The 19,118-nt window shown below is 39.2% G+C and overlaps 1 pseudogene; it reads right to left on the reverse strand.

Annotated features, from left to right (window-relative positions):
* Nucleotides 1-206: 206 nt before the first annotated feature.
* Nucleotides 207-7,061, reverse strand: LOC115774289 (cytosolic 5'-nucleotidase 1A-like; annotated as a pseudogene).
* Between the last annotated feature and the right edge of the window lie 12,057 nt (nucleotides 7,062-19,118).

Raw genomic sequence — 19,118 nt, forward strand, 5'->3', positions numbered from 1 at the left:
TTTCTATCTGAGGATATGAATGCAGAGAAAAGCACTTGCGGGAAAATAGCACCACCTAGGGGTCAGATGTAAACAGTGAGCATAGTGAGTTAAAGGCTATGCAACCCAAATCCTATTAAACTATAAGAACAGAAATATTATACAATATATATTAAATACACACTTTATTCAAATGTGTCATTCTTTCAAAACTCAAATAACTCGTGTGGCAGAAACATGAAACATTATAAACTGCACTTTTACACTTAGATGCAGCATTATTTGGTTACTGTTTGAGCTAACCTAAAAGTAGTTTAGTCTTGTGCTTCCCAAGGATTCAATCAGGCCTCCTTGAAAGGCCTCAAGATAAATCAGAGGAGTCATTACATAATTAGAGGGGTAGAAAAGAAAAAAGCAAAGCTCTGTTATACAAAGATATTCCTCTTAGTAGGCAAAGTCTGCCTAACTTCAACAATCTGAGAGGATCTTTATTATTTCTCTGTCAAATGAAACATAAAGTAGGATAAAGTACCTCAAAATTCTTACCAATTAAGTACAGTACTTGCATTTAGTTACTACCATTAACAAACACAAGCAGCTGGGTTAGGGTTATGGTTTGCATTCCTGTATTTATTCAACTACATTGTTTGCACTAAATCTAATTACAAACTCGTTGCTAGAAAAGTTGAATGGTGTAGACAAAGTGAGTACAAACAATGAAAAAGAAAATAAGAATACAAGAATATACCAGCATTTTAAAACATGTGAGTGTGCAGCTCCTGATATTTAGTTATGCAGACCTTTAAGGTACGTATTTGTGCAATACAAAATGCATAAACATCTATAAACATACACAGATGTAGTCCTTTGTCCAGAGACTAGCAGAACATTCATTGGATATGATGTAAACAACCCACAGACCTGTGGACATCAAACATGAGTACAGTAATACAGATAGACAGCATCAGTGCTCCTTGTAAGCCAAATTAATTTTACCTCCTAAATAAATGTCCCTTTTAAGATAATAAGTGTAAGAGAATATTGCCAAACACCTGAAACAATGGAATTGGTGATCTTTACCTGGTAGTAACACAGAAAGAAATTTTTCTAGACTGATTCATATACATATATAAATAAACAGCCGAAAACCTCAGATAATAAACGTGTTTTTATGCTATAAAAGAAACACTGTAGACAATTTATTATGCAGCTCTTTTAACAGGTAAGCGGACATGGTTAAAAAAGTTTTCTCCTCCTTGACAGCAGTAAGTAAAAGTGAGGCACGTAATGCAACTTCACTGTGAAAATACATTCTCCAACTCAGCAGTTATACCCGCTCATAAAGAAAACTGTAGAAAAATACTTATTGCAAATTCATTAAGAAACCCTATGAAAAGCAGACATTTTTCCTGAATAATTTGGAGTAGATATCTTCTTACAAAGGTGATAAAGTGTGCTTTTTTTCTTTTACCATTCTTAGGTTATTCCTTTTTTTCAGGTTGCTCGATGAGTTTGCCTTTGTGGTACTTCTGTCCGATTCCATAGGGTACGTGTGCAGAAATGGTTCCAAGCTCCGTGGCCCCCTCAATGTGGAACATCTGGTCGTCAAAAAAGATGTGTGGCTTGATCTTCTGAAGCAGGGGCCCTTTTGGAGCCCCCGCCAGGAAGAGAGCCTCATCGATCTCCAGACCCCAGCTGCGGAGGGTCTTCAGGACGCGAGCCCCAGAGCTGGCTGCGCTGCGGGCTGTGACCAGGTAGGTTCTGATGGGGCAGTTTAAACGCTCATTCTTGGCATAGAATTTTCTCTGGAGCTTCCCCAGGGCCTCCAGGAAACACTTTAATGGGCCCTGAAAGAGTCAAAGACCAAAGTTAATTGGATTTCAAACTAGGACTGTGAAGCTTAAAAGAGGAAAAAGGAGCTAAAACACTAAATCATCTTTTCACCTGACGGATCGTTGCACTGGGGCACATTACACATTACACTAACTGAAAAACTACTACTACTTGTAATCTAGATTGATAATAAAGATAGTATATATACAAGTACAAGCACACACAAGGAAACAACATACTTCAGCTGATGTGAAACACATTTACAAGCTGCCGAGGGGTTTCATAAACCCCGCAGAGTCTGATATGCTCGTATCAACACAAACACGTTCTGCTGTAATTAATAAGGAATTTAGTAGGGCGCATTAGTATGCAACGACTATTACTGATCCTGTGTCAGCTTCTGAAACAACAATTCAGCCATGACTGCACATTAAAACTATCTACAAAAACCCAGAGCAAGAGGCTTGTTAAAAAGAGCGAACAGTTACACTTACAGTATTTCATTAATGGCTCAGTCACACTAGAGTAAAAATAGGATGACATCCTCCTTGTGACTAAGAAAAATCAGTGGTTTCCAGGTGTTAACACTGATTTATTTATTTTTTTGCTTTTGGTGACCAGTTACAAGTACTGTATAACACCCTCAACTTCTGGGGCACTTTTGATTGCAAGGCAGTTACACAGCTTACCTGGTGGGAGGCAACCTGTTTCCAAACAATTGTGGTCCAGCTTAGTCTGACAGCAATCACTCTCAGATAGAGTGGCAAAAGTTTGCAAAAAAAAATTGCTGTGTATAGTATATCAATTTATGTGAGTCTACTCTATGTCAATATTTGTGAAGGAATTTCTGAAGTTCTGTTTCTGTCAAATCTATGAAGTTCAGGCTGGATTCTGAATGTAAGTAGTTAATATGAATTTCTCTGTAGACAGTAACAGATTTGTGATTTTTGCTGATTTATCAGTCAATTGCTGTATTATCACAAACAGTAATTTAATTGCCAACTTGACCCCATTCTCTCACAGACTGATAGCAGACCGGCTCCTTCTTATTGCTGTTTTATTGCCATATTGACGAACCAAAGTTGCTTTGACAATGAAAACTGACTGCAAGTGGTTGCAGATCTGGTCCCTGTCTTCAATGCAACCATTTCAAAGGCAACAAGATCCCAAGTTCATTGCACATGATTGCAGTAATTTTAGTTATGCTGTGGTCTCCAACCAATGTTTTTCCACATGTTACTTAAGCATAAGTAATAATTCAGAAGGAAGCTTTCAGCTATACAATAAAAAAATACAGTTTTGAGAATGGTTCTGTGCCACTACACTTTGAGAGGCGGTATATTTTTTTAAGTGTGAAGAACAGAGATATGCTTCTTTTACACATCTCAGTGTTGCTTGCTGTATGTGCAAAGCCTATCTTGTACTTTGTGTAAGATGTATGTATACACTCCCTATATGTCCTTAAAGGCTGTTGTTGTTATTCTATGCTTGCTGTTTCCTGAAGCACAAAAACAAAAAGGAAGAAAAAAGTGCCAGTGGTGTGGGAGTAGACAGAAACAGTCATATGTTACCTGAGCAAGAGGTTTGTTCTCAAATTGCTTCTCATGCTCAAAGAAAGTGTCCAGGCCATGCTGCTTCACAATGATCTCTGACTCGTCGGAGAAGAGGACAGCGTCGCCATCAAACGCCACTCTCAGCTGAGTGTCACTCAGCTCAGTCTCTGTGTCCGGTGTAAACATTGTGGCCGCAGCAATTCCTGACGATGGGGAAGTGGGGCAGGGATTACAAATATGTTTAAGGATGTGAATCATATGAACCAAGCCCATCAAAACCCATTAATTCACTTCATTCTAAGTAAATGTTTTGTGCATGTGCTTATTCTGTGTTTATGTGAATGGGAGGGGGGCTGTAAATCACATGCTGTCTTCAACCAGCTACGTCTTGCAGCTCAGTATGAACTCGAGATTTCCCTCTGAAGTGTGAATGAGTCACTCACAAAGTCAACATGGAAGTGTGTAAACATCTGAAGGCTGGTGAAAGTGGTCCACATGCGACTCGAACTATTTTACAAAGAACTTCAAAACAGTGAAAAATATTGATTACAATGTAAGAGCAGCATAGCTTACCTTCCTCTATGGCCTCTGTGACTTTGTCTGGACTTTTGGAGAGGTAAAGATTTGTCAGATAGGCCTTCAGGTAACCAATAGGACTCTTCCCTCCTGTCATGCAGAATCTCTCTATGGTCAAATCTGAAGCAACAAGTGAAAAACAACTTAGAGCTGTATGAAAAAAAATGATTTCTTCATTTCAAGCATGTAACTGCAAGACTGATCCATCACCACACTAAACACCCAGTGATGTTTGAGTTAGGACGCAGCATACCGTAGTGATTAATGCTGTTTATGAGGCGCACCCCAACTTGGGCATGGTTGTTAGTCATTAAGACGATGTCAAACAGTTCCTCGCTGTTTGGGTAGAGCTCCCTCAGTCGAGCGTTGACAGTCATCAGTGCCTTGAGAGAGAGCAAGATAACAGAACGTGCTATAAACTCAAAGACAGAACATTGAATAGGAGTGCACAACAGAAGTATTACAACAGTCTGACCACTTCTCTTTTGGTTAAATCACACGGTATTAAAGCAACACATTACCAAATCAGTGTAGCTGGGGTATGGACATGCATTGCCCTGCTGAGGGTTTCAAACTAACACATGCATTTCTCCACGAGGGAGCAGAGGGGTTCAAGGGCGTGCAGGAACGTGCGTCAAGAGGTTAAAGACAATTAACCTTTAGCGTTTAATTCACACTACTTCTCAAAGTCACAACATGGTCAGATCTGCACACAGAAAGGTTATGCACATATTTTTTAGATTCAGTGTGACACTTCCCCAAGACATTACCTCTGATGTCAGCCATAAAATATCCATAAATCCACTGAGGGATCATAGCGAGGAACGAAAGACGGGTCATCATGATTTTACATTTTCTCCAATATCAAAGTAATTAAATGATAGTTGTCTGAATATCATTTGGATTCTTTTAATGGGGCTAATTTGTCAAAAATGGGAACAAGTATGCACTTTTTAGAAAATGATTGGTTGGTGATACATACCAAATGGGTGCACCAGCAAGCTTCTAGCTGGCTTGACCTTTACTATACATTATTCAACACATTCTTGTCTGTCTTCACTTGTAACTACCTAATAAAAAAAAAAAATTCTCCCAAAGCTAATTAAATGACCAAGCCTATGACCAAACATGGCAACATTATATTTCCTCTATAAACCTCTCAATGCCACAAATAGTTTTTATTTCACCTTGAGCTTCATCTTCTTCTATTGGCTGCTAACTTTAGGGGTCACCACAGTGGATTATTTGCCCCCATCCCACCCCATCTCTGGCATTCTCCTCTATCACACCCACCATCTGCATGTCCTCCTTCACTACATGCCTGACATTTCCATATTCATTCTCCTTTGCCTAATATATCCACTATCCCTCCTTTGCACGTGTCCAAACCATCTCAGCCTTGCCTCTGTAACTTTCACCAAACTGCTCGACCTGAGCCGTCCCTCTGATACTGTATACTCATTTCTAATCTTGTCGATCCTGATCACTCCCAACCAAAATCTTAGCATCTTAAACTCTGCCACCTCCAGCTTGGCCTCCTGTCTTTTTGTTGGAAACCTGTCCATCACCATTGCAAACAAAAAGCTGTCGAGATGCCGATTCAGCTTTATGAGCCCCTTCTTGCAGGATTTATCATGCAACTTATTATATTTTCTGAATACATTACTTTTGATCTGTTTATGGTAGTTTTGATGGGTAGAGCTAAGAACTGGAAGGAATAACACAGGTTCCAGAAAAAAATACAGTCTCTACACTGGACAGGTTGGCAGTTAACATGCCCGTAGTGGCTGTTACCAGCTGTGGTAGCAAGTTTGAAACACTCATTATAAACTACAGAGACAGCGACTGTCTAACAGCAAATGGACTGTTTGAAAATAACTCTTCCACAGAAGACTCCTGGACAACAACAAACAAGTTGCTAAACCCATTTGAGAGCAATCTGATGAACATCAGACCTGCGCAAACATCAGCTCAACACCAGTCAGCCTTTACAGGAAGAGAGAGCAGATCTCATCTGTTTTCTTGTTGAAAAATTATGTGATTTCCCAGCATGCACCATGTCACTCTAATAAGCAGGGGAACAGGCTTTAAGGCAATGAAGAAGTTAAACATCAAGTCAACCGTGCAATGTTAGGCATTTCTCTTATTTTGGCCATGCTTTGTGGATGTTTAACGGAACTAGAATGGCTTCAAATTTACCATTTTGAAGGGGTTTATGTATATGTAGTTCTTTTAAATCATATCTGACATTTAAAAATAAAAAAATCTGACGATTAAAAAAATGATTTAAGTTACCCATGTTAACTTAAAGGATGAGTTTTATTGATTGTAGAGGCTCTAACTGTGAGAAAAGCTAGACACCTGCATCTACAACCCCTCCCAGGTGTTTGACAGGTCTAGAGAATTATATGGCCCATTTCTTCGCTATCACTGTTTATTATATAAGTGTTTCCTAGTTTTAACTATGTAATAATTAAAATTCTCTGCAGTCACAGACAGTTGCAATAGATGAATAAACTCTCAGCCGCCACACCCCTGCACAGTCGTTCAGCAGGTTTGACACTCCGGGGACCCACCTTGACGAAGGGAAAAGCAGGTCCTGGCTTAAGGGGCTCGTTTTCGTGTTCCAGCTGGAAAGCGACATACTTCTCTAACCCCTCTTCCTCAAATATCTTCCTCTCAGCCTTCATGTTGAAGAGAGTGCGAGATGAGACGGGCGATGGTAACTGCATTGTTGGGTTTGGGCTGAAAATGGATGAACAGAAAAAAAAGGGGGGGGGGGGGGGCGTTGAAGTGACGTGAAATACACTGTATGTTCCGGAGTTTCTACCCAAACAGCAATTCGCGAGAGTATGTAACATAACGCACGTGTCTGTGGAAATCAAAATTACACTAAAACACTTACAGGTCTCGGTTTGTTGGATTTGAGGCTGTCAAAAAAAGCTTTAGCCGCAGCCCAGTCTTGTTCCTCAGCGTTGTCTTTACTCGCAGTTTTATCATTTGGCTTAATTTCACTCATTTTGTTTTTAACTTCTAAGTGTCCAAAATAACTTTAATAAACCCGATTAAAAGAAGTCTACCGCAGCTGCAAAACTTTGCGGAAATGCTAGGAAAGCCCAATGGGCGTGACCTCCAGTAGTGACGTAGGCAGTGTGGGGGAACACTTGAATGTGGTTGGTTACTGACGACGGAGCGTAATCTGACCATATGATGTTCAGCACTGCTGGGGTAATTTTAGTTTTTAATGCAGGCCCTATGTTCATTGAGTTGAAATGGCAGCACTACACTTCACTTTACGCTTCTCTTTAATGTCATCTGACATTTGCTACATTTAGTCAGCTACTTGATTCTGTGTTTATTTTGTTTTGCTCAGTTTGAGCTATTTTGAATTAAAGTCGCTTTAAGCTACCTCATTACGTACACCTTCTTGCATTTTGCCTTCAGAACTGCTTTAATTCTAAATTGCATAGATTCAACAAGGTGCTGGAAACATTCCTTAGACATGTTCATACTGGTATGATAGCATCACACAGTTGCTGCAGATTTGCTGGCTGCACATCCTTGATGCGAATCGTTATCCTGCTGGAAGCAGCCAACAGAAAATGGGTATATTGTAGTCATACATGGATGGATATGTGCAGCAACAATACTCAGGTAGGCTGTGGCAATTAAAAGATGCTCAACTGGTAGAAAGTGTTGACACAAGATGGATCCCTGCTTTCATGTTGTTTACACCAAATTCTGACCCTACCATCCAAATGTAGGAAAAAAAAATCGAGACTCATCAGACCAGGCAACATTTTTCCAGTATGCTGTTATCCTTTATTAGTGAGCCAGTGTGAACTGTAGCCTCAGTTTCCTGTTCTTAGCTGACAGGAGTGACATCATGACACCTTGTCAGCGTGGTCTTCTTGTGCTAACGCCCGTCTGTTTCAAGGTTCAACTCATAGTGAATTCAGAGATCCTCTTCTGCATGCCTTGGTTGTGACGAGTGATTCTTTGAGTTGCTGTTGCCTTCCTATCAGCTCAAAGCAGTCTGGCCATTCTCCTCTGACCTCTGGCATCAACAAGGTATTTTAACTCAGAGAACTGCTGCTCTTCTTCCCCATTCTGATGCTCGGTTTGAAATTCAGGAGGCTGTCTTGACCATATCTCCATCCTTAAATGCACTGGGTTGCTGTCATGTGATTGGCTGATTAGATATTTGCATTTATGAGTAGTTGCAGAGGTATACCTCATGAAGTGGCCAGTGAGTGTTTATTTATTCTACTTTGTTTAAGCTGTGTTGTTGGAGGTTTTGTTTTATGTTTTGCCTGCCGTACCGGGAATTTCACTATAAATCAAGTATATTTTATCAGTTTGGGAAAAGCTGTATATATGTCACAATATCCTAGTGCAGAAAGTTCATAAAGGAATGGTTTACCCCATTTTGGTATAGTAGAAAATAACTAACTTGCATAGAACCCTGACCTCAACCCTGAATTGAAAAAAACAAACAAACAACCAAACAAAAAAGAAGCCAGGCTAAAGAATGTGGAAAATAGAGGCTGTTTGAGAAATAAATGTTGAAGAACAACAATACACTGCAGTGGTGTTATGTATGTGTTCACATAATTTTGGCCATCAAGTGTGTGACCTTTCAGAGTGTAAGATGAAGAATTATTATCATTATTTAATAGGGATAAATATTTGCTTTGTTGCATTTCTTTTCTTCTTGTCCTGTGTTATTCGGTGCTGCTTATTTGACTGTTTTTTGTACAAACAATTAACCTGAAATCATTTGAAATGTTGTCAGAAACTTTTCTTGCCACATTTTTGGCATTTGCCATTAAGTTACTTCTTGCCCCATACTGAAGGACGCATACAGACCCTATAGACAAGCATAATTCCCAATGTGGCCTTCATCAGGGTCATGAAGGCCACAGGCCAAAATGCAGTAATAAAGCTGTTCTTTATACTACAAATGTTGCTGAAGCTCCAGCCTCTTTAGACCCCTGTTCTTCTCCATGCACCTTGGAAGTAAATGAAGTTCTCCCAGAAACCTCCATTCTGTTTCCAAATTCTCCCACGAATGCCATTTTTGCCCAGTTTCTTTCTTACTGGTGAATCATGAAGACTGAGGCAATGATGCCTGAAGTTCTTTACATGTTGTTCTGGGTTCTTTTGTGCCCTCCTGGATGAGTTGTCAGTATGTTCTGGGCAGCCACTCCTGGGAAGGTTCTCCACTGTTTCAAGTTTTCTCCATTTGTGGACAAAGACTCTCACCGTGGTTTACTGGAGTCCCAGAGCCTTAGAAATGCCTTTGTAACCCTTTCCAGACTGATAGATATCTTGAGTTTCTTTAGATTGCACCGTGATATGTTGCTTTTTGAGAGCTTTTAGCCTATTTCACTTTGTCAGACACGTTCTGTTTTAGTGATTTCTGGATTCGACATGTAATCTAGGGAAGGAGGGGGCAATTATTTTTTCACATAGTGCTAGGTAGGTTTGGGCAGCTTTTTGCCCTTAAAAAATAAAGTAGCCATTTAAAAACTGAATTTTGTATTTTGATTATATTTGTCTAATATAAAAATTTGGTTGATGATCTGGAACATTTAAGTGTGACAAATATTCATGAGTCCATTCATGAGTCCTTTGTCCAAAAAAGAAATATGGAAAAAATCTACATCTTAGCTCAACTGCAATCATGGGATTTTTCTCCAGCATAATTTAACTAATTATGGACCAGTCACACAAAGAATAACTTTTATAATTTCCCAACATTTGGAAAAATAAAGTCTAACTTATCTGTTCTTCTTAAGTTTTGTATGCAAAAATTCACATTTTGGAAATAAACTACAGCTCGAGTGCACAATATTTGCCTCAGAAATTAAGCGGAATAATAGAAGAATGTAGCATGAAAAGTCAAACAATTGAACGAAATGGAAATTAATGTAACCACACAGCACAAATATGCCTACAATGGATCAATAATACAGGTATACTGCACGTTGGTGTTAAATATTATTTGTAGCCTGTTTTATATATTTATCAAATAAGTCTATTTATATAAGTCTATAAGTCTATATATTTATCACACATTTATATATATATATATATATATATATATATATATATATATATATATATATATATATATATATATATATATATATATATATATATATATATATATATATATGTTACACAACCTCTCTCTCACACACACACACAAATGAATGACCTGCCTCCTCCATCACACCCCACCCCCCTACAGTTGGTAGAGTCCGGAACGGAGCATCATGGCGATTGACGGTAGGTACTCGCTCTCAGGTGTCCTGCGGGACTCGTGGGAAACTTTACCCGGGACAGAAGGAGGACGTGTTTCAAAAATCTCACGCGGTACTCACCGAGTTTGTAATTTCTGGTCCAGTTTCTCTTGAATTCAAGCAGCGAGTATACCGCAGTGCTCCGGAGTCGCGTTGCTGATGCTGAAGTGCGGACGCCCGCACTGATGCAGGACCGCTGAGGTCTCCTCATCTTCTCGGGATGCGCACGTGAAGTGATGCGCAAGTAAACAGAGAGACGCAGGCGGTCCCGGTGCTTTGATTTAGCCGAGTCACGTTTTAAGACGGTAGCACAAGCGTTATTTATGGCACACCTGTTAGCACGTAGCGATTAATTTGAATATTTTAACAGAAAGTCTTAGCATGCCGCTGCTTAGCATCACATGACTTTTGTTTTTCTTCCGTTAAAGAACTACATCACTTGGCGGATGTAATATTTGCAAACACTGTCACTACTGTGACTTTATTTGATTTTTGCACGTGCTGTAGATGCCTTCAGGCTAACGTGTACAACGGATGCAACAGCCTTCATGCTGAGGGACAAGTGTCTCTGACAGGCTTTAGTGAGAGTGACCGGGACACATCACCGGGCACCGACAAAGAGTAGAAGCGTGCCTTGTCCCGTCCCGTCACGGATACGGGTCTTATTGTTGATGTCCCTGTGCAGTGACACCTGAGACAGGTGATGTAGTTTAATTAAAGCTAGACAGCTCCAGAAGAATGTTAATTTTTTTCTTTTTTTTTAAATTAATTGTTTACTTGTTAATTTTGAATGGAATTTGGATTCACACATATGGGCAATTTAGAATCACCAGTTAACCTAACCCCACTAACTGTATGTTTGGACTGCGGGAGGCCGGAGTACCCGGAAAGAACCACACAGACACAGGGAGAACATGCAGACTCCACACAGAAAGGCCCTGGTCACATTGTGGATTGGAACCTCTTGCTGTGAGGCAACAGTGCTAACCGCCATGCCACTTATGTTACGGTAGTTTAAACCTCTACTCCAGTACAATTTAGGTGTAACAGTTTTGCACTGTAGGCTACTCTATGCCATTAATTTTAAACCCTTAATTATTTTGCAGATTTTGGATATCAATCTACTAATATACAGTACTGTACAAGAGTCTTGAGTCACCCCTCATTTCTTTATATATTGCCAGGAAAATAGGAAATAGGTGCAGTGATTTATTGAAACGTGCAAACATACACGTGAATACAGCATATAAGGCAAAAAAAACAGAGTTTGTGCAGTTCTAACATGCTTGAAGGTCAACATTTGGTATGGCTGTAACTTTATCTTTAACACAGCCTGAGCTCACTTTTTCAAGCTTTCTTGTCATTTCTTTAAGTAGTCTTCAGGAGTAGTTCTCTGGGCTTCTTGAAGGACATTCAAAACTCTTCTTTGGATGGTGGCTGCTTTTAGTTCTGTCCAGATGCTTCAGTAATGTTGAGGTCCAGGCTCTGGGGAGGCCAGTCCATGACTGATAGCGTCCCATTGTGTGTTTTTCTATCCAGATGTGCTTTTACTGCACTGGCAGTGTGTTTGGGATCATTGTCGTACTGAAAAATGAAGCTGTTGCCAATCAGACACTTTCCAGATGCCACTGCATGGTGGATCACACTCTGATGGTACTTTTCTTTGTTCATAATACCATCAGTTTTGACAAGATCCCCAACACTACTGGCTGAGATGCAGCCCCAAACCATGACAGAGCCTCCACCGTGTTTTACAGCTGGCTGTAGACACTTACTGTTGCACCTCTCTCCTGACCTCCTCCATACATACTGACAATAATTTGAACCAAAAAATTCAAATCTGGATTCCTTGCTCTATAAAACCTGATTTTCACTGATTTTCAGTCCATTTCTTGTGTAATTTGGCATATCTCAGCCTTTTCTCCCTGTTCCCCATCCTTAAGAATGGCTTCTTTACAGGCTTCTGATGAGGCTTCAGCAAACAGTAGATGGATCAACCGAAGGTCAACTCAGGTCAGTCTTAAGTGGCTGAATAAACAAATAAACAAAAATATTCCTCTGGAAATGGTCAGGTACAAGGGCTGGACTGAAAATGAGTGAAAAAGCAGCCATTGTCCTAAGAAAAACTTCGAAAGACCTTCAGAAAGCCTGGAGTATAGCCTAAAGTCAGTCTCCTTGGAAGCAAAATAGGAAGGAATGAGGGAGCCTCAAGACTCTTGCACTGTACTGTACACAGACTGACTTATATTATTATGAAAAGCCATCTCTTTTAGTGCTTTTAAGGCAATTACTTGTACACTAAAAAATTACTACAGTTTGGAAAGAATAGCCAGCAAAGAGTTTTTCAGCTAGTAAATTAATTGAATGAATTGAATCAGACAGGATCCGTATGCTGCCTCAGTCAGAGGTTTCTCACTCTTTGCCCTGGCACTGAAGTCAATACCTCGGATCACTTTCACTATTCAGTCCTGGATGTGACGGAAGCAGTACAACTTTTTTAATGTTGTGGTGGGAATCTTACTGGAGTAAAATGCTGTTTCTTTGGTTTAAGACAATTCTGCAACAAATTTGAAAATGATACTATTGCTGCTAGCTTTAATTTCACAATCAACCTAAATTCAGAGCCAAGCTGTGACCTTGCCACATTCTTAAGTATTAGACACCTTAATTAATGGTGATACTGAAGCCTTGATACTGAAGTGTTCAGCCAAGAGAGATTATGTGTCACTGAATAAACCTGTGAGCATGAGAAGGTGAGGAAGCACTATGTTAACTTAAGCCTCGCAGGGATTATACATAAGAACCAACTGACACATTATGAAATTGTATCCCAGCAAAAATAGTAAAACCTAAAATGTATCGGAGCAGAGTATTGGTGATAAATTTGATGAAGCATACATTTAACTGTTTAAATCATGTTGATAAATTCCCAGCAACCCAACTCAAACCAGGTCTTTTGTGTTCATTGAGGGCATACAGGTCATATAACCTTTGTTATTTTTTAGGGAATTTCATGTTTTTTTTTTTTTTATGCCAAGGGTTTTTTTTTTTTTTTTTAGACTTAAAGTTGCTTACAGTTGCAACGGGCCTGAAAAATGGGCTGAACCAAATACAGGAATTTGACAGATCAGGGGAACATTCCAGTGACCTGTTGAAGAGTTATAGTCACATCTACCACTTTACATGGAATTTCTCCCCTATTTGACATTTATAGCAGAAGAACTGTAAGCCTTAAATGGATGTAAGAAAGTTGATTTGAAAGGCGGTATATTCTGTGTTCTTGTTTAGCATAAGGCTAAAATGCAGCCTAGCCCTAATCCCGCCTTTAATTGGTTTGTTAGTGACTAGGTGGATAATAAGGGGTTACAAAGAAAGGCAGTTCACAAAGCAAAGAGTGCAACTAAACAGCAGGAAAAAAGACAAAATCCAAAAGAAAAAAAAAAAGATCCAGAACACAAAACCCAAACTGTGCACAAGACTTACAGGGAATGGACAAAAGCACTAGTAAAAAATGTGGCAGGAGGTCATATAAGAAGGATGCTAAGAAACACAATGAAGTGCTCAACTGGAAATTATGAAAGGCAGTCAGGCCCATGGGAAGAGCTACATAAGAGGGAGAGTGACAGCTAATTAAACAGAAGCAGTACAAAAAAAACTGTCCAGAAAACTAACAGAGACACTGAGTAAAACTGACAAGGCTTCAAGGCGAAGTGGGATTACAAAATAAAACAGGAAATTGCTTTGTAGAGTCCATGCCAGTCATCACGTTAATGAGTTATTAGTTACCTTATGAAAAATGCATGGAGCTATAATTACTGCTTTTAATATGTATGACTTCTTGACATCAATGAGCCTCAGAACAGTTTTGACACAGTACGTTTTTAAAAGTGCTCCTTTGTAGTGGCCGTGGTTATTACTCCTATAGAGATGATTAATGATGTCCTACCCTGCTCTATAGGCTAATGTACCCTTCGATATATAATAAATTCAGGGAAACTGAGAAACCATGTAAAGCAAACAAGGTCATTCAAGCTTAGTGGTTTTATGTTTGCTGACATGTTTATCTGTTTGCTCATTTAACGTGAGGATTGACCATATGTTTCCACAGCACATAAAATCAAACTTGAACCTTTGACTCCCAGCTTTTCATTTATGTCTTTGTCTCAGGAGGGGGGAGGAACTGTGGTGTTCATGAGCTCATCTGTGCCAGACGAGGTAAGACCACATTGAAACCAGCCATTCAAAACCAGATGTTTGTGGATTTTTTATTTTTTTTTAACCCACAAAAATAATTCAGGAACCACAGTGGTCTTATGTGCCTGTACTGCCATCAATATAATGTTTGTGAACTTACAAATCAACTAACTAACTAATTAACTAACCACAGTATTTACAATGAAATTATTATCTACAGTATTCCCAGTCTCCTGTTTTCCTTTTCAGACAGTCACAATCAAACGCAACAATACAAATGGTTTAACATGTCACTTAATGGTATTTGGCTAGCTGTGCCATTTAACTTCAGTATTTAATATGAAATAATGAGCAAATGCAGTAGCACAAAATGCTGTCAGTTTAAAGAAACAATTAATAAATATTCCACTACAGTAGATGATTCCTAATAAAACAACCTGCTTGGATGATGGAGTGTCATCTGCAGCACATCAGCCCTCTTTCACTCACATTTGTAAATCTCCAGAATGGGACCTGAATGTGAAACCGCTCACTCATTAGCTAATGTCCTGTGATTGGCAAGTCATTAGTCAGTGAGTGAGAGGGTAATACTACAGATAATCCTTCTTTTTAAAACATAATATAACCAAGATTTACCAAATAGACTTAATTTTTTTATTCAATATGACCTAAAATGAGTGACTGAGTTAAACTGACCAGAAAAGTTTACAAGGGTCTAAAAAAAAAAAAGTGGTTTTCTCATGTTTACTATAGGACCTGAAGCCTTTTTCCAGATGCAGCTGTTGCCATCTGGTGACCTTCAGCTAGGAAGCAGGTTTAAGGCATTTCCGCATTGGCTTAATTTTTCCGACCCAGAAGCTACGTCCATATTTTGCTTTCAGAGGATGACAAGTGCTGAAAGTGAAAGACAGTTTCTGGTTTTATTATTGTTTAGGTTGTAGACCAGGGGTGGGCAATTAATTTTCCCAAGGGGCCACATGAGAAACTGAGAAACTAATTTTCATCCCCACTAGGTATAAGGAGTAATTTAGCAGAGGCAGGGACATGTAGACTCCCCATCCCTCCCAGAAAATGCACCCTGAATATAACTACTGGATCAAGAAGAAAATGAGCAACGGAAAGGGCAAACACAGCAAACAGTGTTCCTTTAGCCACTGTGTATTTAGTTCATATATCTGGTATGTTTTTTTATCATCCCAGTTTAACTTGGCAGGTGTTACATATGTACGCATTAACCAATTACAGCGAGTTAATCTGACGCGTGTATTCATCACGTTACGCATTACAGCACAAGCTGATTTTCAACCTACTGCTGAGCTTTAAGTTACAGGTTTATATTCTGAATTCTCTGATGTAAGCAGATTATAACATTTTGATATAATGCCATTTCTTAAGCAGGCCTTTGTGTGTGCATTTTTAAGCCTTTTCTGTCGCATGACTGGTGAAGACTGGCTCACTCCCCACTCGCAGGCACTCTTTTTTTTTGCCTGGGAATTTTCACTGAAATATGATTTATAGAATGCTTTTCCATATCGGGCTCAGCAAGCATACGGTTTGTGTGTGAATTATGCACGGCATATCAAGTTTAAGTTCACTTCAGCAAAAGAAGGCATCTGTGTGTTCATGATTTATTCAGCATGGAGGTTTTGTTTCGTATCAGAGGTCCATGTGTAAGCAACAATTCCAGATTGCATAACGAGCATGTCCTAGAAACTCCACTGAGTTTTAAAGCTTTAAACAAAATAAATTAATGAAGGTTAACGGTCACAATGAGGACATTTAGTCAACCTGTGTCTTAGCAGTATAGAAACATGAAAGAATAATTTGCTTCCCTTGTTTTTATTTGACACAGACACTTCATTCAGACACGCTTACATTTCGCTTAGGCTGTTATTCATTTTCTCAACGAATGCTTCAGTGGCTGCGCTTTCATGTTTGTTCGTCAGCTCGCTGGAGTCATTACCTGTGAGGTGGGAAAAAAAAAAATAGCAGATTGAATCCTGAAGCTCAATTCAGAATCCTGAGTTCAGCCTGAGTTCACATGCTGTAAGAAACAGATTTATTCTGTTATTTTTATCTTGTTTATTCAGTTTGCACACGCAGATTGTACATGCACACACACTCAGGAAGGATAAAATGAGACCAAAGAGTGGCGTTTAAAAAAAATCCACCTTAATCTGCTCTGCTCTTAAGAGAGATATCAGACTTTCCTGGGTATTATGTAAAAACAGGAGGATGAAGGCCCCAGTTGCTGCACCGCTCCACTTTCCAGTGTATATTGTTGGGGGGGATCAGGTTACCCCAGGTGTCTGAATTATTCAGCTACTGTTGACATTTACAGAGCATGGCCATGTATGAAGTGTCATCACTTGCCGCAGCTCGGGACCATACGCTGTTCGTTTTTGACAGATGGCTGCTGCTCTCATAGCCTCAGAGGTCATTCTGCCTCAATCAACACTGCTGTCTGGAGTGAGAGTTGATCCGTAAGCCTGGCGAGTCCTGGACCAGACTAAGTGTAAGGGATTTATTACATGTAGGATTACTTTAGAGCAGGACAGCTTTGCCCCCCCACCCCCCTTCTTAGATCATTTACTATCAATGCTTTAAGAAGTAGTGCGTTTGGAGAACAGCTGGCTTTAAAGAGGATATTCATTTAGAGAAGGTAAGCTTCTGTTGTCACATTGCTCTCTTATCTCCCTCCTACTTCTCTTGCCGTTTTTGGGAATTTAGCATTCACCGTTTTGGCAGTCTGCTGCAGGCAGCAGCTAGTTGTCAGGCTCTAGTCATTTCTGCCTGTTGCCATGGTGAGAGAAGTCTGTCCATAATAAGTTCAGTCAGAAGGTTTGAGAAAGTATAACTCTGTTTTCCTTTCTCATTTTCTCATCTGAGAGACCAGTTTTCACACCAATTTGATCAGTGACAGGGTGATTGGTGCTGTGGATGTGGATGTGGCCACCTGCTATAATGCAGACGTGCTACAACCGTTCAGCTCCGTTTGCTTGGCCCAAAATGCACCTCAGTTTTATTTCTTTGTTTTATTATAGGGTTGAAATAAACAGTCATCTTTAAAGGGTCATAAAGCAGCATGTAGCAGTTTGCCAAACATTGTTTAAATGACTAACTACACTGTGAAGTTTGCTGGGGTGGGACTTGCGTATGTCACAATATAATCTAAATCTATGTTATAGTACACTGGGATAATGGCAGTATCACGGTACACCAATAAATTGTGAGACAATCATCTAATCATCTACTATACAATAGCATGCAATATTTTTGTAAGTAGAGAATAAAAAGCACTCTTAAAAAGGTAAAAAAAAAAACAAAAAAAACATTGACTGTATATTCAGTGTCTGTGTGTTTATAATCATAATAATTTAAAGGTACAGTGCGTAAAATCTGACTGTTAGACTGATTGCAGTCAACCGAATGCCGTTTTCTTACCCTCCCAATTCAAGTGCATAATCAATCCAAGTTATGTTGGCTTTTGTATGACAAGCAACTCAGTCCGCTGTTTATCTCAGCTGTCAATGTGCTGGGTGTCCATGTCGATTTACTCTCAAGGAGGCTGCAAAACTTCACTGAGGGAGCTCACTTCTGTCCAATGACAGTGATACTGAGGTCAGTTGTTGAGGATATCCTGAACTTTCCTGTTCCTGTTTTTGCCGCTGTTAGCCGGCATTAGTGAAGCTTTCTTTGAAGTGGATCTAACATTGTTGGACTCAGATGCTTGGCAAATAAATTCATAGAGTGTGAGAATGTAATCAAACTGTTTGTCAGAGGGACCGTGTGTTTTTAGGACACTTGAGCCTAACATAGCTGGCATAATGTTAGCTCATATACTAGTAGCTGTTGTTTAGGGAGGGTCATATGTCTAATCTGCTGACAATAAGTAACTGCAACAATATCTGGAATAATTGTATTTTGTACAGTGTTACTTGCTGACTCTGACTTGATTACATTTTGCCTTATATTTCATGTTATATTTGAGTTTACATATATTGTAACTTTTTAATGGTTTTCTTTCTTGGTCAGGTCTCCCTTGAAAATAGATTTTAATCTTAAGGGATTTCCTGGTTTAAAGGCTAAAGGAATTAATATATATATATATATATATATATATATATATATATATATATATATATATATATATATATATAATATGTCGGGTTCACTGGGGAATCCATTTTGAGAGCCTGCAAGTTTTGATAAATTATAAAGTATAGATTATATGTTGATATATTACGACCCAATTTTGCAAATGTTGTTTTTCTAAACAACAAAAAACCAACATGAGGGCAAAGGAGAAAAAATGTCATATCTTGGTTTTGGAAAAAAAAAAAAAAAAACTTAGCATGACCCTCAAAACTCTTCATATACTACTGCCCTGCTATTGTGCTTAGTTACAATATTACCGCTATGATTAGAAAATTTGGAGTAGAGATGTAACAAAAGAGTTAAGCCTTAAAGATGAAACACCAAGGGATTAATTCCTGAATATGCCCATAATGTTTATTGGTATGAAATTTTATCGAGGCATTAATATGTGCCTGTAACTCGCTTGGTTTCAGTGTCCGAGTGTCCAGTGGCGAGTTCAGTGCCCTTTCCACTGAGGCACATGATCTTTAGAAATGCTGTTCATGCTTCAGTGTCTACCTCCTTCCCTGTTTCCCCA

Source organism: Archocentrus centrarchus, chromosome 24 (genome assembly GCF_007364275.1).
Source record: "Archocentrus centrarchus isolate MPI-CPG fArcCen1 chromosome 24, fArcCen1, whole genome shotgun sequence".
NCBI lineage: Eukaryota > Metazoa > Chordata > Actinopteri > Cichliformes > Cichlidae > Archocentrus > Archocentrus centrarchus.